This window comes from Mauremys reevesii, linkage group 4 (genome assembly GCF_016161935.1).
Source record: "Mauremys reevesii isolate NIE-2019 linkage group 4, ASM1616193v1, whole genome shotgun sequence".
Classification (NCBI taxonomy): Eukaryota; Metazoa; Chordata; order Testudines; family Geoemydidae; genus Mauremys; species Mauremys reevesii.
In genome coordinates, this window is record NC_052626.1 from 7,768,305 (window position 1) to 7,788,994 (window position 20,690).

At 51.6% G+C, this 20,690-nt stretch overlaps 1 protein-coding gene across 1 annotated transcript in view; it reads left to right on the forward strand.

The window, feature by feature from the left end:
* FRMD6 (FERM domain containing 6) overlaps positions 1 to 20,690 on the forward strand; it is a 158,552-nt gene that overhangs the window by 26,202 nt on the left and 111,660 nt on the right. The window lies entirely within an intron of this gene.

Sequence of the window (20,690 nt, forward strand, 5' to 3'; positions counted from 1 at the left end):
TAAATAGATAAAAGTGTGATTTAAAAAAATAATCTACTATTGTTACAAGTGACGCCCACTCACTGCAACTAAAAGATCAAGGGAAAGTATTCCCATTTGTCTGAATAAAGTGGTTTCTTATCCTTCACAGATGATCTTTTTGTGCATGTGGCAGCAAGCCCTGTTGGTTCTGGTTCACAGTTTACCCCTGTATCACCCATTAGGCCCCAATCCTGCAAACTGTTCTGTGGCCACACCATGAGGTTCGTCACTCCCCCCAGGAAACTGATTGTAAAAAGATCACAGAGATGCATTCAGGGGAACTAGGATAGATGTGATAGCTCAGACTATGAACTCATTTTTATTAAAATTGACTAGCTCTCGAGTTTATTTATCTGGATTTATACAGCTGATGGCGTCCTTTTTAATACTAAAATAGCCTTGTCATTAAGGCCCTACTTGAATTGTGGGATGATTATCAAATAATGGTGGCTAAATTGCAAACACAAAATGGAAAATTTTGGAAAAGTAATAATGGACATTAATTGTGGTAATTCGGAAAAGCCAGAAAAGACCTATTTGTTTAAGAAAAAATTGATGGAACAATATAAACACTCAAATATTACATTATGCCTGCTTTTTTTTTTTTTATAACTAGACATTTTGATGCAACTATATTATAGTCCTTAATGTGTGGGGTTGACAGCAGGATCCCGGCTTCCAGCTGCCCCAGGCTGACATCAGAACACCCGCCATGTTCGGGGCTGACAGTGGGAACCCCAGCCGCCCCGGGATGACAGCCGGAGCCACACAAAATTGCAGCAGAAGCCTAATATTGCGGGAACCCCAATATTGCCAATTAAGTAGGGCCTTACTTATCATGCAGTCATCAGAATCAGCAACATTGGTGATAAAAATTGGCTCCTATAAACTAAATATAAGGGGGAGTGAAAGAGGACAGCAGTCCGGATTGACTCCTTGGTGTAAATTGGTGCAGCTCTCTTGAAAAGCGTCTCTGATTTACACCACTGAAGATCTGAGCCTAAGAATTAAAATAAGTAACACGGGGCAGTGTGCCGTTTTCAGACACTCTCCTCCTCTGGAGTTTTCACCGCATGTTTGCAGTAGCAGCTGCATGGTTAATGAGGTCACAGCCGGGGCATACCAGACATAAATATCAGCAATAACAGCACTCCGGCTTGCAGTCAGGGTGGGCTTTGAAGCTGAAGTGCAGTGGCCATTTCACAATGAACGGGACTTTAAATAGAAAATAAAATACGTGGCTCTTTGTTTTCCGCTATTCACCTCAGAGCAAGAGGCCACACTAGAGCGATCAAAGACTCTGAGGGAGACTTGAGGGGAGTCCGAACACAGCACGTTGTCTGGGGCTGAAGAGGCTTGTGGAGCACAGCCGGTGGGAGCTGGCTGTCACTCGGCGTTATTTCCTTACTCCAGCGAGTAAGATCTGCCTTCAGTGTGATGAAAATGTCTCACTCTTTACACCTGAGCAACTGGACTATCCATGACTGTGTTAGAGACACATCTCTGATATAAGCTAGGACCCTGCTCTTTCTTTCAGTCCCACCATCCCTCCTGGACTTTCCCCCTCTGTTTCCTTTGAACAGTTTGCATGGTACTGGCTAACTTCCCGCTGCTGCTGCCTGGGTGTGCTAAGGCGGAGTGAAGGATGCAGGGAAGACTTATCCAGACATTGTTGAGCTTGGATACTAGATAATATTTTACTGACAAAAAATACCCACTGTGTTGTTCAACCTCAGAGAAGAATAAGTGTGTGAAGGAAGTCCAAAAAAAGCAGCTCTGTGATGCTTCTAGGGTGAGGAAGGATGGAAGCAGCTGGCTTTCTTTACCTTGGCGGAGTGAACTAGAAAGCAGGACACGAGCCAACAGAAGATCTCTCTGAGGAGTAGACCCAGAATGCAGGAAGGAGATCCAAGTTGGGGTTTTCAAAGCAGCCTATGACAGTCAGATGTCCAACTCCAAGGAAAGTCAGTGGGAGATACGTTCCTCTCTCCCTTAGGCCTCTTAATGAATCCCAGCCTTCATGGAACGAGAGCACATCCCGGCAACATACTTGAAAACCCAAGGGGTGGGGAGAGAGTGCATGGCTTGCAGCGGCCTAGAAGTTTGTGGAGTACTTTGGATGAGACCTTTACCTTAGACGAGTGCCCAAAGGCAGTTCCCTAGGAGACACAGCATAGGTGGTTTGGACCAATAGCAGGAGGAGAAGGCTCTAATCCAGTTCACTTCACGCAACTTTAAATCTAATGGTGACTTGGGAAGAGTGAGGCACAGAGGAGATACTGGCATAACATCTGACTGACTCCGCTCATCATGGCAAACAAGGGGGGTGAGGTAATATCTTGAACTGGACTGAGAGGGACAAGCTTTCGAGCCACACAAGGACTCGATGTGGCTCGAAAGCTTGTCTGTCTCACCAGCAGAAATTGGTCTAATACAAGCTATTACCTCACCCACCTTGTCTCTCTAATATCCAGGTACCATCACAGCTACAACCACTCTGCTCATCATGGAAGATACATTCTGATTTGGGGTTTCTCAGAGTTACTTGCCTGTAGAATTCCTCCTCCTGAGCGGGGAAGAGAGCATGCCGATCTAGGGTATGGCCACAGGGTGTTCATTTTAGATGAACACCAAAAATTCCAGTATGAAGCTATTAGAGTTGTTCTGAAGGCTTCATACCTCTGTCTGCCTGTAGTTGTCTTCGTAGCAGAGAAGATTGTGCAAGAATCCTGGGACTTGCAGATCTTCAAAAGGAATATACACTGCTCACCTGTGCTTTCCCTGAGCAACCTGCCCTATTGTTGCAAAATTCTAAATCTCACTTTGAAGGACTGCTATTTTTCCTACTGCAGCTAGTCCTTTTATTATTATTATAATTGGAGATATACCTATCTCCTAGAGCTGGAAGGGACCTTGAAAGGTCATTGAGTCCAGCCCCCTGCCTTCACTAGCAGGACCAATTTTTGCCCCAGATCCCTAAGTGGCCCCCTCAAGGATTGAGCTCACAACCCTGGTTTTAGTAGGCCAATGCTCAAACCACTGAGCTATCCCTCTCCCCAAAAGTCCTAAAGCAGCGACACTGTTTAATGTGTAAAGGTATCCAGGTATGTAGTCTCCCTGTGCACCTGTAGGGAAACCTTGATTTCTAGCATGAGATTTTGATTGCCTGTGTTCATGCCACGTATGGTATATCGATCAGTGTGCAAAAAATAGGGGGAAAGTCGTGTTGTTTGATCATTTTAGGACTGTACAAAGTCTCTGGGTACCCATATATGACAAGGTACCCAAGTCTTCAAAACATCTTCATGTAAGAAATAGGAAGGCATATTTGATCATCTGATGTGGTCTGGTGTTCCAGGGTATACTTAGTTTAGTTATCCTATGATCTGAATAATATGGATGAATTGTAAAGTTTTCAAAAACAACAAAGGGGACAATCTTCCATTGACCTCAGTGGTGCAGGATCAGGCCCCACATGACTTCAAGGAGGCATAGCTCAGTGGTTTGAGCATTGGCCTGTTAAACTCAGGGTTGTGAGTTCACTCCTTGAGGTGGCCATTTAGGGATCTGGGGTAAAATCAGTACTTGGTCCTGTTAGTGAAGGCAGGGGACTAGACTTGATAACCTTCATGGTCCCTTCCAGCTCTATGAGATAGGAGTGTAAGTCTTAGGGGGTGTGACCCAGATTTTTAAAAGTAGCTGGGTACTGCTCCCCTCAGCATTGTAAGGCCTAAGGCCCAGATCCTCTAAAGTACTTAGGTGTGTAACTCCAATTGGAAGCCATGGGAGTTAGGCACCTACATAATTTTGAGGATCTGAAACTATCCATCTGTTAGTCTATAAGGTGCCACAGGACTCTTTGCTGCTATTACCCAAAAGAATTCATGACTTTCTCAAACTCAGTCATTCCATGTTAAACCTACTGCTCAGGCTCTTTGAAAGGAATTTTACAAAGCAGAATTACATATATTTAACCCCTGCCCCAGCGACTAGCCACCCTAATCAATGTAAATAATCAAACAGAATTTTTCAGTCATGTCTTAGTTCTAGAATATGGCTGACTGCACGTCACTGGCCCATGTACTGAAATAAAAACCACTCCAAAGTTACTGTAAATGGCCCAATTCATGCTGAGAAATACAGATCACTTGTAATTAAAAATGCTCCTGCAGCCTCCCTGCACCCCTGCTGCCATTGGTAATTCAGTACATTCTGCATGGCGGTTATTTCCAGTGTGCCTCCACCGAGAAATGGGTCAGCCACGTTTAGGGGTGAAAGGGGCTGATGGAATGAAGGTCACCCCGGTGCACCCCCTTTCCATCAAGTCTGGTGCTGCACGTAAGCCTGTGTCTCACTTCCCTTCACCCAAGTTATTAACAAGTCCAGACTGACCGTGTTTAATTAGACTCACTTTCCATAAACCCACACTCAGTCAAGTACATCTAGGGCCATTCATCTTTTCAGGCTTAGTCCCGCCGGCTCCTTCAGGAGACCACCTTGTCCTGCACCTGAAAACAGTCTCTGGTCTGGGCAGCCTTCCCCGTTCCTTTTAGGGGTTATCCCTTTTCAACCCCTCCTTAAGCCAGAATCCCCGGCTCTCCTCTGTGGACTTGGGCTGGTGGTGCCATCTTTCTCTTTACGCTGAGTTCTGGGTTAGCCAGCTCTGGGGCCTTTACCGGCTTCTCCGCTAGCTGGCCTCTTTTCCTCAATTACCCTTTAGGCTGCTCGGCAGCCCGCCCTTCCCCTGTGGGTATCTCCTGGTGTCTGTCCTGCTGTAACAGAGGAAGCAGCCTTTATGCTGGTCCCCAATTAATTGGGGGAGTGGGGAGCCTTGCCCCACCCTCTCTCCAAGGCTCCTGGCCCTTAAAGATATAGCAACAGGATTATCCTCCCAAGCACCATTCGTTCCTGGGACAACTTCCTCTCTGTCCATATCTCCCTTGATCCTTCTATCTATAGGTATTGGACTTTTCAAACTCTTAAAGGGCCATCCGCATTTCGGGGTGGGCTGACCGCTGGGTCCCATTACCCTTAATGGGCAGATTAGCCTGTAGGCGTTTTGTTCTCCTGATCCAATCAGCCTCGGGACACTGTCAGTTGCTGCACAGGACCAATCAGCGCAAAATTTGGCTGTGGTTTCTCCGTGGTGTGGACCGCAGTGGCCTGATCCCAGGAATTCATTTCACGTGGGCTGCCAGAGCCATCCGAGGATAATGGCCCAGTCACGTGACTTGCTCGTTTACCGGGGAACTGGTGAGCGGCTCGCTGCTGCTGTCCAGCAGCACGTGGCTTTTTGCACATGCTTGTGCCCCCATTTCAGTCGCTGGGTTGAGTGAGGCACAAGGAGCTCAAATGACTGGTATAAATTCGGTAGAAGCAAAGTTCACCCCAGTGCAGAGGTGGCTTGTCTGTCCGCTGCTGCATGGGCCTTGTGCTGGTTCTTGTGCACAGGACTGGAATGGCTGGTAGGCAGGGGCCAGCTCCGCAGAAAGAAGCTGTTACCTGAGGGGTATTATCACCTTATGCTGGATGTGTGGCCCAATGCAAATGAGAAGGCCTAATATTTGTACGTATCAGGTTTATATTCAATAGATTCATAAATAGGAATATGTTAATTTTACAAAGACAAGTGGAGTTTTGCTATTGACTCGAGTGGCAGAAGGATCAGGACTGATGTGATGCAGGTGTTTTCTGTAATGAGCAGCAGTTTTGGGTCCTGCAGTTTAATTTCTAACACAGAACAGGGAGGCTGGTGGAGTATTTGGTGCTAAGAACTAGAGATGGGCATAAATCTGAACAGCTGAACTCACTATCTCAGTCTGAATGTGATTGCTGGCTCTTTGTGATGCTTGAATTCCCAAGTGATGTGCCTAAGGTAATAATTGGAGATATACCAATCTCCTAGAACTGGAAGGGACCTTGAAAGGTCATTGAGTCCAGCCCCCTGCCTTCACTAGCAGGACCATTTTTTGCCCCAGATCCCTAAGTGGCCTCCTCAAGGATTGAACTCACAACCCTGGGCCTGGGCCTGCCTCCCCTCCCCCCGAGCCTCTCAGAGAGACTGTAGCTAGGCATATAATGGGCTGAATGTCAAGTCAGAAGACAGTTGCTCCGGTGCTTTGGGGACATTTGGATCTGAGTTCAAATCAGGATCCTAAGTTGGTGATTGTGCTCAGCTCAAATCAGAACCAAACTCTGCCCGTGTAACTGGGTTTGTCTCTATTTGAAAAATATGGACTCTCTTATGGGAATCACATTTAGAGTAATTCCCAGCCATATTCAGCAACATCGCACACCGGGGCTTTGCTAGGGAAGTGTTTGGATAAAGACCTCCAGCAGAAGAGCAGTTCTTTGATGCTCCTGCTCTCCAGCGGTGAACTGGCTCGTTACACAATGGACATAAGCCATCCAAAAGACTGGGGACAGTTTCATTTACCCACTTTGTTATGTTAGTGAGTTGCCATAGAGATTTATGGAACGAGGCCTCAAGTCTCCGTGTTTCTGGGTGCAGTTGTGCACATGTTGCCAGCAGGGTCTGAGACACAGATCTGACCAAAAAAAAAAAAAATGGAAACGTCATTTCTTGGCTTTAGTCACATGACCTGGGTTAGCATTCCCAAGGCTCATGCCCTTGTCCCATGCCAGGAGTCAATAGCCACTGACTCCATGTGCTACTGTTACACACACAATTAACAGTGGGTGCAAACGCTACTATATAGGCATCGAAGTACCTGAGTGCTGGACACGGAAATGTGCAATGGGTGGTGGCTGTATCCACAATTAGCTGCAGGGGGCGCCATTTTGTGCCTGAACGAATGGGAACCACTAGGGGTGGAGTGAAAAGGCCACCATGTTTCCGCAGGAGGGTGCTGAAGTTCATGGATCTGCTCCAACGTATGCCAGGTACAACAGGTCTGAGTGATCACTCTGCTGGCCAGGGAGCAGCAGAGTGAATCTTGCTCCGACTCCGCTCCTTCCGGCCCCGTCACGCTCTCTCGCCCCACCCCAGCTGGACTTGACATGCCCTCTGCACTGGGAAGGGGGCCAGCCCGGAATTCTCCCCCGCTAGGGGAATCCCCCATTGTTCTTTTAGAACAGTTTCAAGGTGGCTTTGTGCTGCTCCACCAGAGCAGAGCGACCTTGGCGGGGCCCAGTGTTTGGTCTGTGCCGTACAATGTACATAACCTGTAAGGCAGCGGTTCTCAAACTTTTGTCCTGGTGACCCCTTTCACATCGCAAGCCTCTGCGTGCGACCCCCCCCCCTTATAAATTAAAAACACTTTTGTATATATTTAAACACCGTTATAAATGTTGGAGGCAAAGCGGGGTTTGGGGTGGAGGCTGACAGCTTGTGATCCCCAGTAATAACCTTGCGACCCCCTGAGGGGTCCTGGCCCCCAGTTTGAGAACCCCGGCTGTAAGGCTTACGAAAACCAGTCCCCGGTAAGTTCACACTGCTCCCAGCCCAGTCGGACCTATGGCTTGGCATTTCAGGGCACCGTTCTGATTGATAGGCAGCAGGTTTAAAACAAACACAAGGCAGTAGTTCTTCACATAATGCACCATCAGCCTGTGGAACTTGATGGGGGATGCTGTGAAGGCGAAAACTGAAAGTGGGTTCAAAAAAGAATGATCAGTTAAATGCATGGAAGCTAGAACCATTAATGGCTATTAGCCAAGATGGTCAGGGTTGCAGCCCCATGCTCTGGGTGTCCCTAAACCTCTAAGCACTGGAAGCTGGGACTGGATGACGGGATGGATCACTCAGTAAATGCCAGTGCCATAATGAGGGCGAGGCGAGTGAGGCACTTGCCTCGGGCGCACAAAGCCGAGGGGCACAGAAAGCAGCGGATTGGGGTAAAAGGTCATGACATCATAGACCTGGCTCCACCTCTGCCTCATTTTTTCCAGGGGATGGGTCTAAAGCTCTCATTGCTGGGGCAGAAACTACTGAGCCCTGTGTTTCTAAAAATACCCCCTGGATTGTTCTGTGGTGCCGATCTCTGGAAGCAAAATTATACAGGCCGTGCAGGTTAAAAGAGCTGCTGGCAAAGGTTACTGCGGTATGCCCTGTCCCCCACGCCATGCGTATCGCAGCAGGGCTGGTTGTGCCACAGTAGTTAATGTTGTATCAATGTCTCCACATTAATCCCCGACATTGAAGAGTTTATAACTTGGCCATAGAAATTCACTATGCTTTTTACACGTCTCTAAGACAAAAAATGGCTTTTTTTTTTTAATACCCAAAGCTCTCAAGCTACAGTGTCTCAGCCCAGAATGGGGACCTAGTGCCTTTGGAGAGCTCATTTAGAAAAGCGGCTTCTGTAGATCCATAGTAGTAACTTCTTCTGCATAAAATTCATAAGGACTTTCAGTCTGGGGAAGAGAGCACATGAGTCATCGTCACCGACCCAGCAGTGGCTTTTCATCTGCACTGCGCCAATAATCTTCTTACTCTATTAAAATACTAACTGATATGCTAAGCTGCTAAAGGCTCCTTGAGATTATTGTGAGCCATAGTATCAAGAAGAACCCAGCCATCCCTATGGCCCAACACTGCACTCGCTGTGTGCAGGGCCGGCTCCAGGCACCAGCTCAGCAAGCAGGTGCTTGGGGCGGCCAAGGGGAAGGGGTGGCATGTCGGGCTCTTTGGCGGCAATTTGGTGGCGGGTCCCTCTTGGAGTGAAGGACCTGCCGCAGAATTGCCGCAGAAGAAGAAAGCGGCACGGTGGAGTTGCCGCCGATCGCAATTGCGGCTGCTTTTTTTTTTTTTTCCTCGCCGCTTGGGGCGGAAAAAACCCTGGAGTCGGCCCTGACTATGTGAAATTCAGGACCCACCCTTTAGTCATAGAAACACATAGTTTCACTAGACTAACGCACATCCGTCCTTTGGAGACTAAATTGTTGTGTGCCACAGGCAGAGAACCAGAGGGACTGAGGCGCCCCAGTGCCTGAGGTCTCTGCAGTGGCAGGGAATGAGACGTGCTTTGTTGTGCTAGCAGGAAACTGGGGAACAAAATGCTTGGACACAGTAGCAAAAACTAAGAACATTTGCCAAGCAGAGGCCTCTAAAGGCTATGGATGCTGATACAAAGGGTGGGTGACAGAAGTCGGGGTGAGGTGGTAGGAGCCCATGAAGCCGGTGGTTTTCTCTCTACATGGCTCCTGGAAAAGGTTTCCTATAGAGGAGAATATTCTGCCGCTGAGGCTACAGTAAGTACAGACGGTCTAGCTGTGGGATGAACATGGAGCTGAGCATCAGGCCATGTAGGTTCTGTCACTGACTTGCTGTGCGACCTTGGTCAAATCACAGCACCTCCCCGACCTTCGTTTATATTCTGTATGGAAAACAAAGATAATAGGTCAGATTTTGGCCCTGGTCTAACAAGCTGGATATTCCTCTGGTCTGGGGGAACCCCTGGGAGCCAGCACTAGTTAGTGCTGGCTCCAGTTCACTCCTCCTGGCAGCTGCTGGGTTGAGGGGCGTGTCCAAAGTCCGGCTGTGCTCCTGCAATCCCTGCCTGGTGTCACAGACCTTTGGAGGCCACGTCCAGCTGCACAAGTTAAAGCAACCATCAGACGTCTCTACCTTGTGCCAAGGGCTGAACTGGGTAAGGACTCAGGGTGGCGTAAAGCAACCCTTGTCTCCCACTACACGCCCCAGTAACTGCAGCAGACCTAGGGATTTGGAGATAATGCTCAGGGCCGCCCAGAGGGGGGGGCAAGAGGGGCAATTTGCCCCGAGCCCCACAGGGGCCCCCACCAGAGATTTTCGGGGCCCCTGGAGCGGGGTCCCTCACTCGCTCCGGGGGGCCCGGAAAACTCTTGCGGGGCCGGGCGCAGGAGCTTCTTCGCTCCCGGTCTTCGCCGGCGGGGGGTCCTTCCACCCCGGAGCGGAAGGACCCCCCACCGGCGAATTACCGCCGAAGACGGAGCGGGACCCGCCGCCGAAGTTCAGCTCGGTCTTCGGCGGCAATTCGGCGGCGGGGGGCCGTTCCGTTCCGGGCTGCACTTCAGCGGCGGGTCCCGCTTCGGCGGTAATTCGGCGGCGGGGGGGCCCCCGCCGCGGATCTTCGGGGCACTTCGGCGGCGGGTCCCGGAACGGAATGGCCCCCTGCCACCGAAGACCCCGGGCCCCCGGAATCCTCTGGGCGGCCCTGATAATGCTACTTTGTAAAGTCAAGAGCTATAGATGAAAACTTCTGTGTAAGCACAAAGTACTAGTATTAATTACCCCGGGGGGTAATGCAACCTCCCTGTCATCACTGGGGACCTAAAGAAGAAAGCCAGTGAGCCAGAAATGTATGTTTAACAATCTGCATGCAAGGTCTAAATCAGGGGAACAGTGGCTTATGGAAATGAATCCAATCCCCTGCCAAATGTGGTAACAGCAGAGAACAAAACAAGGTCATTAGAACCACTGACTACAACCCCTGGTGTATCTGCCATCGGTTATAGCTCCTAGCATTTGCTAGACTTTGTTTATGCTATGGTCCCTTCTCATATCAAGTGGTGAAATTAATCAAAAGTCCCTCCTAGCAGCCTAAGCTGAAATGATTTAAGGTGAGTTCTGTTTAATAGATCTTCGTTTGGCCCAACATCCTAGAACTGTGGTGAACAAACAGTGCATGGAAAAAATGTGTACTCTAGACAAAGCCGCCCCCACCCCCGCTGTGAATCACGCCTGCCAGGAGCAAGGTGTCAGACAGATAACAAAGGGCCTGAAAAGCAGAGCTGGTGCCTAATCTGGCAGAGAGACCGCCTCAGGGTATTGAAATGATTTCAGCCCAAGGGTCAGCCTAGCAGATGAGCTACAGACAACGGGCATGGGGCTGGAAATCCGGGCTGCTCCCAAACTGCGTGCAAGTGAACATGCCAAAGTCTCCTGTGTGGGACTGAGGGGATTGGACACAGTGAAACATTGAGGCCGGGACTTTCAAAGGAGCCAAGGTAAGTTAGGCACCAAACCCCGCTGCATTTCAATGGGAGTTCGGCACCTAACTTCCTTTGATAATCCGGGATTAACGGCCTAATCCTGGATCCTTTGAAATCCGTGGGCGAGCTCTCATTAACTTCAGTGGGCACAAGACCTGGCCCTAAAACATGACAGTCCTGAATGAGCATCACTATAACCTCTTCTAAGGGGCAACATTCCTAAGTCTGGGCTGGTGGTGGACGGTGGAGAAACTCCTAGAGACATTTCTAACTTCATCAGGTTCAGTTCCTGGATCCCAGTCAGAAGGGACCCACACCTGTCACTGGTTTTTAAGCAGAACTCTCGGTGGAGTTCAGTAAGAGGCTCTTCTTGAAAACGAATGGCCCAGAAATTGCCAGGTGGTTCTCTCTCTGTGTTCCTTTTAGTGCATCAAAAAAGCAAAGGGTTTCCGATGACCTGCTCGCTGGCTTTTTCCATGAGTCCCTGTTTGCCCTTCACCATCTGCAGTCAGCACAGACAGGCATCAACAACTTTTTCCATTATAGATGAGCAAGAAATGAAAGATTAAAGGATGCCTGACTCAGGAGGTGTTTATCTTCCCTTCAAAGGCTGCTGGGTCCAAACACAAGGACATACCTGCTTGCTTGGGGAAAACATCACATTAAATAACCCTCTCCATGACGGGTTATGTCTGTGACGTGAGGAAATGAAAGCACTGCACCCGGCAGGAGGATTGGAACCAACCCTAGTGTTTAATCACAGGACAGCAAAGTGCTGCTCAGAGCTGGCTAAGAATTGTTATCCATGTTTTAGAGAAGGGGAAACTGAGGCACAAAGCCATTAAGAGAGGTGGCCAAGCCAGGAGCAGGGGTCACAAATAGAACCTAGGTCTTCTGAGGCTCCATCCCCTGCTCTTACAGCGCTTCATTATAGAGCAGCTGAGGCTTTCCCCCCATGTGCTAGTGTGTTATGTGCCGTGCCCCGTCTGCAGAGGATGGGAGTGTGTTCCAGCCCTTGCCGCAGATGCTGGGTCTTTAGCTCAGGCCACAGAGCCATGCTTTCAGCTCTGGAGGTCCCCAAGGGGCTGGCCAAGATGGCAGGCGTCATGCTAGCAGGACCCAGGTGACAGTGGCCGATGACGGCGTTAGTGTAAATAGGGAGTGACACCGCTGCAGGGAATGGGGCAGCCTGGGCAGTGAGAGGAGCAGAAAAGCCACGTGATCTGGATGCGCCCTGCCCCCTTGCTGGGTGCCGGCCTTCGCAGGCGTTCCAGGGGGGTGTGGAGAATGTTCGTGGAACCGGCTCTCAAGGGCCCTTCTTCCATCGCTCGGCCCGGCAGCTCCTCCACATTGGCCCTGACAATCCCAGTTCAGTGAAACGTGCCCTCAGCCCTAGGAGCGAAGTGCCGTGTTGTGAGCGGCTAGCAGCAGCAGCTGCGAAGGGATGAAGGGGATGGTTTGTCCACTGCTTTGGAGCTGGGTCAGGAAGGCTGGTGGAAGGGAAGCCAATTCATTTGCTTCGTTTTCACTGTGCTTTAAACCAAATCTGCCCCTCCCCTGGCATGTTTCCCCTCCCAGCTGTTTGGTGCAGCTCCCTGGATCTCTGCCAAGCTCGTCCCCAGCCTCTGCGCCTCTCTTTTATCCTGGTTTCCGTCTGGATGAAGCTGCTCACGCCAGCTCCTCCCCAAGAAGCAGGACACACCCTTGGGGTTGCTGAGCTGAACTTCAAGCTGCCCTGAAGCTGCTTGTCCGTCCCGACCCTGTGGGGGAAATTCTTTCCTGGCTGCTTAAGTCTGAACCGTTGGAGCGAGGCAGAGCTTGCATTTCAGATCGTTTGGAAGAGCTTCTTAGCTGGTTGCAGCGAAGTCAGTGGGGTGGGATGAGTCCGTACATGCACGACGCTCAGCACTCTGCCACCGACACATTCTGGGGCCCTGGGAAAGTCAGTTAAGCCCAGTGTTTTCAGCAGTGCCCCCTCTCTGAGTGTGCCCCAGCGCTCAGGATGACAGACCTCACTGCTTCGCTTCCCGAGCGTGAGGCGCACTTCTTCCATCATCTCTGCTGATCGAAAAGCGGAGGACAGCGTGGCTGGAAGCAGCCCCCCAGGAGAAAACTGCTGGGCCAGGACTAGGGGAACGTGCAGAGCGTATGCAGCACGGCGAACGTGGCCATGAAGCGCCCCCCCTTACACACACCTTGTGCAAATGGCCCATACCAGCCTGACGGGGGAACACTCCCCAGCCCCTCTGAGCTCCCTCTGCTCTGCAGGGAGTGCACGAGGCCCAGGCCATGGAGAATCGGGCCTCTGGTGTTTATCCCGCAGCGACAAGGCCCTTTTAAATCTGCTGTTTCCACCGCGTGGTTCAAACCCTTCTCTTACTGCACCAGTGCGACACCATGGAAGTGACCACACAATGGACAGTTAATTCACTCAGGGCGGAGCATTGGGATCGCCTGGGCTGATCTGCTCTGTGGCAGCTGGATTTGCCAGCCCTGGTGCTCCAAATGCAGTTCACCAACGGGGAGCTGGAGCACGGGCTCACGTCCCTCTTTCGGCAAATGGATTTGTTCTGCGAACAGATTGTAAAAATGGAGGAAGGCCTGTGTCTCTATTTCTCGCCTTCCTGAAATCCGAGGGGATGGATTCGGAGGAGGAAAAAAGCCTTGAGCCATGTCTGCATGGGACTGACCTGATGACACATCTCAGCCCTAACAAGAACGCCGAAATGCAGCCTGAATTCTCTTCCCGCCCAGCCTGCGTGAAGGGCGGCCGTAAGGAACCTCTCCTCGTGACTTTAGGAAAGTGCGACTCCTGCAGATGTTTGGAGCAAGAAGCCACATTCCATAGACTGGCTCCTCGCTGGGAACATCTGGGCTACCTTTGCCTCTTCACACCTCTCCTGCCCCCTCCCCACAAATCATCTTAGCACTTTGATTTCAGTCTCTTTCCAGACACACTAAAAGCTGCTGCGTCGCTACCACAGGGTCTGTGTTAATTCCTCACCCTGGCTTTAGTTCCCCGCATTCCCCTTGGATGACCTGCAGTCACCTGCGCCGTTCATGTAAAGAGACCTGGGTTTGAGAGATTGGGGACTGTCTCCCCTTGCTTTGCAGTTAGCACATTCTCAGCCTCCCTGAATAAAACCCTCCAGCGGATGTCAGTTGTTCTCTTTCTCGGCCTCTGGGCCAGGTCCAGCCCTGCTGTGATGAGTGCAACTCCTTTTAAATCAAAGATCTCGCCTCCTGCATTCACCAACACAGAATTTGATCCAACACTCGTATCTCTGAAGAGTGGGATTTTCCACAGTGCTTAAGGAATTGAAGAGCACAAGTCCCATTGGATATGCTCCTAAATCCCCTAGGGGCTTGAAAAAGTACCGCTCAAAATGAATAGCCTTCTTTAGATCAATGGGATGATTTTTTTCAGATACTACTTCAAGGTCTCAGTTCTTTGGAGGATCAGTACTTGACCTGCCTGATTTAGTTGTGGGTACTGTGCATTCAGGTTATCTGGTCCCTAGCTGTGCTCGCGTGGATCTAGGGAGGCTGATGCATGCACGGAGGTCGCCAGATAATAACCCAGTGGCCCCATTCACCCTTAGGCAGGCTGAGGAAAGTCTGTGAAGTTCAGGTCCTGGAGGCCCTGTGCCTCTTTCCCGCAGAAGTGGCAGGAGTCCGTTCCCTCGGGCAAGGGGTCTTGTCAGAGACAAGGGGGCTTCACTCAAACACTTGGCCTGCTGGCTCCACGCAGCCCCTGGAGAGCCTGTCTCCTGCAGGAGCAATGCGGCCAGTGCCCCCCAGACCAGGCTGTCCTAGGAACCTCCTAAGGACAGGCAAGAAAGCCCCATCAGTCACTACGCCTGCCCTGTCTGCAGTAATTCACACGCTTTACTCCTTGGGTTTAGCAGAGGAACAATTAAGCAGAGACCAGCTGTCTCCGTGCCTTGTCCCTGGCTATATTCCCTCCTCCCTGGCCATGCCTCCGGCTCGCCTCCCGTGCAGGGGATGCCTCTTGAGGAGATGGCTGTCTGCCACCTGAGGAAGCCCCTGGACCCAGGAATGTTCCCTTCCCCCATAGCCAGATCAGCTGGTTTAACCGCTCCTTCGCACTGCTGGGTACCGTCCACCTGCGCGAGGGTGATGCAGAATCGGCCACTGTCAAGTGTGGGTAGAATTTATACAGGCCCTACACAAGCAGCCGCTTCAGGCTGGCCCCCATGCTGCCTGCCAAACTCACCCGATCTCTCCCAGTGAAAGCCTACTGTGAGGGACCTGCCTACCTTTGTTAGAGACCTGAACCGTGTATCCAGTCGAGAAGGATGTTGATAAATGGAAGAGGGCTCAGGGAAGAGCCATGAGAATGAGTGACGGATTAGAAAACCTGCCTTATGGTGATCGCCTCAGGGAGTTTGATCCATTAGCTGAACAAAGAGAAGGTTCAGGGGTGACTTGCTCACAGTCTGTATCTACCTACATGGGGAACAAATATTTGATAATGGGCTCTCCAGTGTAGCAGAGAAAGGTCGAACACGATCTGGTGGCTGGAAGCCGAAGCTAGACAAATAGACTGGAAATAAGGCGTACATTTTTAACAGTGAGAGTAATTAACCATTAACACAATTTACCATGGGCCATGGTGGAGTCTCCATCAATGACAATTTTTAAATCAAGATTGGGTGTTTTTCTAAGAGCTCTGATCTAGGAGTTATTTGGCAGAAGGTCTCTGGCCTGTGTCATACAGGATGTCAGACCAGATGATCACAATGGGCCTGTCTGGCCGTAGAATCGATGAATCAACCACTCAGCAGCTCTACTAGACTTCAGGGCCCAGAACCTCAAACATATTTAGGTCCTAATGTCCACTGATTGGTCCTGCTTTGAGCAGGGGGTGGGACTAGATGATCTCCTGAAGTCCCTTCCAACCCTGAGATTCTATGATTCTAAAGTCCCAGGCTCTGTTAGTCAGCCTGAGAGCAGTGCCTGCTCCATCCGTTGTTCGGGGCTCTTTCACCAGAAGCAGGGACTCTTACAATGGTTAGTCCAGGGGTCTCAAACTCAAATGACCCCGAGGGCCGCATGAGGACTAGTGCATTGGCCCGAGGGCCGCATCACTGACACGCCCCCTTGCTGCCCCTGGCCCCACCCCCAATCCACCCCTTCCATGAGGCCCCGCCCCTGCCCTGTCTCTTCTCCACCTCCTCCCCTAAGCGCGCGGCTCCCCGCTCCTCCCCCCTCCCTCCTGGAAAGTGCTAAGCGCCACCAACAGCTGTTTGGTGGCTTGGCGGCGGGGCACTTAGGCGGCGGGTCCCGGAACAGAAGGGGCCCCCCACCGCCGAAGACCGGGCTGCGCTTCGGCGGCGGCGGGTCCCTCTTTTCCCCACCCCGGCTGGTCCCGCTTCCCACCCCGGCCCTGGCCGGTCCCGCTTCCCTCCCCCACCCCCCAGCCTGGCCCGGCCCCGGCGGGTCTCGCTTCCCTTCCCCACCCCCGGCCCGGCCCGGCGGGTCTCGCTTCCCTTCCCCACCCCCGGCCCGGCCCGGCGGGTCTCGCTTCCCTCCCCCCCCCCCTGGCCCGGCCCGGCCCCGGCGGGTCCTGCTTCCCTTCCCCCCCCCGGCCCGGCCCGGCGGGTCCCGCTTCCCTTCCCCCGGCCCGGCCCCGGCGGGTCTCGCTTCCCTCCCCCACCCCCCGGCCCGGCCCGGTGGGTCCGCTTCCCACCCAGGCCCGGCCCGGCCCGCCCGGCTCCGCTTCCCCCTTACCCGAGCGCATCTCGGCGAGGCCTGAGCTTCGTCCCGCTCAGAGCCGCGTGGTGAGGCGGGGCTGTGAGCTCCGGGCCGAGCGGAGGCTGCTGCCCCGCCCCCTCCCCACGCGACTCTGAGCGGGGCGGGGCTCAGGCCCCGTTGGAGCTCCCAGCCCCGCCCCCTCACCACGCGGCTCTGAGCGGGGCGGGGCTCAGGGGCTCCGGCGGAGACTCGGCGCTTGATGCGCTGAGGCTCCAGGAGAGGGGCGGAGGCGAGAGCCTCCGCTTTTCTCTTGGGGGCCCCTGCAGAGCCCGGGGCCTGGGGCAAATTGCCCCCTTTGCCCCCCCCTCTGGGCGGCCCTGGGGAGCTCCGCGGGCTGCAGGGAAGAGCTCCGCGGGCCGCATGTTTGAGACCCCTGGGTTAGTCTCTAAACATGGATGATGATGCATTGGCAGCAAAAGGAGGATTGTCGTTGTCTGCTTTACGAGATCTTAGTTCTCTAGAAATACCCAGTGCAGCGGCAATGTCCTTTAAGGAAGGGTTGCACCTAGGGAGTGCAAGAACAGTGAGACCCCTCTAGAAGAAAGGAGGGAAGCTGTGTTTAATAATGAACTTAAGAAATAAGGCAAACTGGTTCCAGAAAACATGCATGACGTCCTCCTTATTCAGCTGCTGGGTCTCCCGGCCAACCTTTAATCTAACCTTGATGATCGTTGCTGCAAGATTTTTCTGAGTGTAACAGAAGATGCGTTTCTTCGGATGCAGATTAAAGCTGTGTATTTTGTGGATGGAGTCAATTTCAGTGCCTCCCAGTTATGCAAACAGATCAGTATCATAAAGATCCACTAACGATGTGGCATGGTAAAAATCAAAGGGCACAGGCAGAAGGCAGGGTTTCCGTATGCAGCATTAAATGGCCTCTGTAAATTCTGCCGCCACAGCTTGGGCTCTGATTTTGGTAGAGTGAGATTGAGCCTGGCTCGCACTTGGATGCAGGGTTGCCAAATGTCTAATTGCATAAACCCAAACACTCTTGCCCTGCCCCAAGGCCCCGTCCCCCTCACTCCATCCCCCCTCCCTCTGTTGCTCGCTGTCCCTCACCCTCACTCACTTTTACCGGGCTGGGGCAGGGAGTTGGGGTGCAGGCTCTGGGCTGGGGCCGAGGGGTTCAGAGTATGGGAGGGGGCTCCGGGCTGAGCCTGGGACGGGGGCTTGGAGTGCAGGAGGGGGTACATGGTGCAATCTCTGGGAGGGAGTTTGGGTGCTGGAGGGAGCTCCGGGCTGGGGCAGGGGGTTGGCGTGCAGGAGGGGGTGTGGGGTGCAGGCTGCAGCTGGGAGGAGCTTACATTGGGCCCATGGGAGCTGCGAGGGGGCGGCACTTGCAGGGGCAGGCAGCGTGCGGTCCGCCCCCCCTCCCACGCCCCCCCAGGGGCTGCAAGGATGTGCCAGCCACTTCCAGGAGCGGTGCGGGGCCGGCGCAGGCAAGGAGCCTGCCTTAGCCCCACTGCCCTGCCGGGCTTTTAGTGCCTAAAATTTCCTGGTTTGGCTTCAGTAGCCACCGCCGGGAGATATGGCCTGATTCTGGGAGACTCCCGGAGAAACCAGGAGGGTTGGCAACCCTACTTGGATGGGAGATCTTCAAAGAAAGCCCCAGTCTCCGCACAGTAGTGATTCACCTGGTGTCATTCTGAGTAAGGACTGAAGCAATGCCGAGCATTAGAGCCCTCAGGAGATATCTGCTCAGGTACCTAAATTGTCCCTCTTGCAAACGTCAATGTATGTATCCTCACCAGACTCTCCGTGAGTCCAGGACAGTGGTGAGGCACAGAGATCTTAAGTAACTTGCCCAAGGTCAGACAGGCAACGCATAGCGGAGCTGGGAATTGAACTAGGGTCTCTTGAGTCCTGGCCCAGTGCATTTAATCACCTGGCCTTCAGGGAAAAACTCTCTGAGAGGGACAGGATGCTCCAGTGGTTAGGTCAGTAGCCTAGAGACCTGGGGTCAATGCCTTGTGCTGGCACAGACTTCCCGTGGGACCTTGGGCAAGTCTCTTCGGACCAGCTTTTTAATGGTATTTAGGTGCCCGACTCCCATTGAAACCACTGACTAAAATATCTTTAAAAATCCGGCCTTTAGCCTCTGTGCAACAGCTCCCTTGCTGTCCCAGGGAGATAATAGCACGGCCCTGCCTCACAAGGGTGATGTGGGGATAGATGCAGTGCTGGCGGGGCCCTGAAAGTATCTAAGATAGCTCATAGAGTTTTCTTCGGCTTGGCCTGCTCCTCTGTGTTTTCCCATGGGATGGGTTGATTTGGTCCAAGACTCTTAAAAATGCTGTATCACTTCTCAACAGAGATACGGTAAGTGCATTCTGCTGCCCTAAGTGCTCCGTGTGTTTTCAGTGAGACGTGTTCTTCTAGACCACCTGTGCTAAACTGCAGTTCTGTCCGTTGCCGTATTCCACCCCAGAGGTGGCTGCATTTCACTAGCAGTTGAAGTCATTCTTGTGCATTTTACATGCAGTAGGTGAAACTTTTAGAGATTCTGTGGGAGGAAAGGCGCTATCTCACTGTAAGCTGTGATTATTAGTTATGATATTACTAATAATAAATCACACCAGCCTGGGTTAGGCCTGGAGGCTCTTTCAGCCAGCACAGATACCGTGTAGGCATTTCTTCATGAGAAGGTACAAATTGTATTCTCCTGGATTTTGTTTGTCTTTTTTTTTTTTTTTTTTTTTTTAAAGTAAGGCCTCTGAAGAAGTCTGGCTCTAGGGAAGTGTTGTGTAAACACAAACCAATGCAGAGCTGGAGTTACTGACGTGGAAAACAAGAAACACCTGGAATTTCTCCCTGCGTCTCTGGCCACACTCACAGACTTGAGGCTTTTTGTTCTCTCGATGATTTGTTGGTGCAAACTCATTGGAAACGACTGCCCAGAGCTGCTAGCGAGGGATTCTGGTTGGAACTAGACCCTGAGGGTGGAGGGAGCCTCGAAAGCAGGCTCATTCTAAAAGTTTTCACTTCTAATCAGTCAGGCTTCGCTTTAGCCACCACAATCAGCCCCTACGTCCATTTTGGATCTGACAAGAGATGGAAGTTGTGCTTTACTAAATTCTTTAAAATGTAGTAAATGGACGTATCTATAAGCTATTCCTCCCTGCAGTGTTGTCTGGTTTGATGGAGATGTTTGATTTGCATCACATTCCATTAAACACACATCGTGTTCCACTTTCCATTGTCCACCAAGGTCACTAAAGCAGAAATAGGCCTGCTGAGATATAGAGATTTCCACTCTTGCTGGCCTCTGGTAGGACTCTCAGTTGAGGGCTTGGATTGTGGTTCCTTGTCTCCCTTAACTGTGAGGACATCCAGCCTGATTGTGGCATTGTTATTTTTCCAGCCATGACATCATGGAGCAGGGCGGGACCTGGCTATCAATCTCATTCTCTCTTGCTGTACCTGATGTCTCACAGCAAGCTGTCACTAGAGCAGGGCAGATGTCGCTCTGCGAGGAGAATATTCCAATCACACTAGGGGAAAGGCAGACCTGAAACGAATGCCTTTCTAACCCGCAGAAGGCAAAAAGAAAGAGAATCTAAAATGTCCCTTATGGATCAGCCTGACAGGGATGAAAGCCATAAGGTGCTCTAGAAATTACTCTAAAATGCCATGGAATTTCACAGAAAATGAGATTCTTTACAATAGAGATTCTATTGAATTTTTAAACCAACAGTGCGGGTTAGAGACGCCACCTTACTCTTAACAAAGTAAATGTGCATGCGCACACACACAAGTGCATGCGCACACACGTGATTAGTGTCCAAATTCCCTCTCCCACTGCCCTGCAATTTGCCTTGTTCATTAACTTGAACCACATTCAAACATAAAATATAGTATCAACTTTTTCTGGAGCTTTGCTTGTTCCTAGACTTCCTGTAGAACCTCCTTTCCCCTTCTCCTAGTTCCCTCAGCCTCTGCGAGAGGCTCAGCCAACC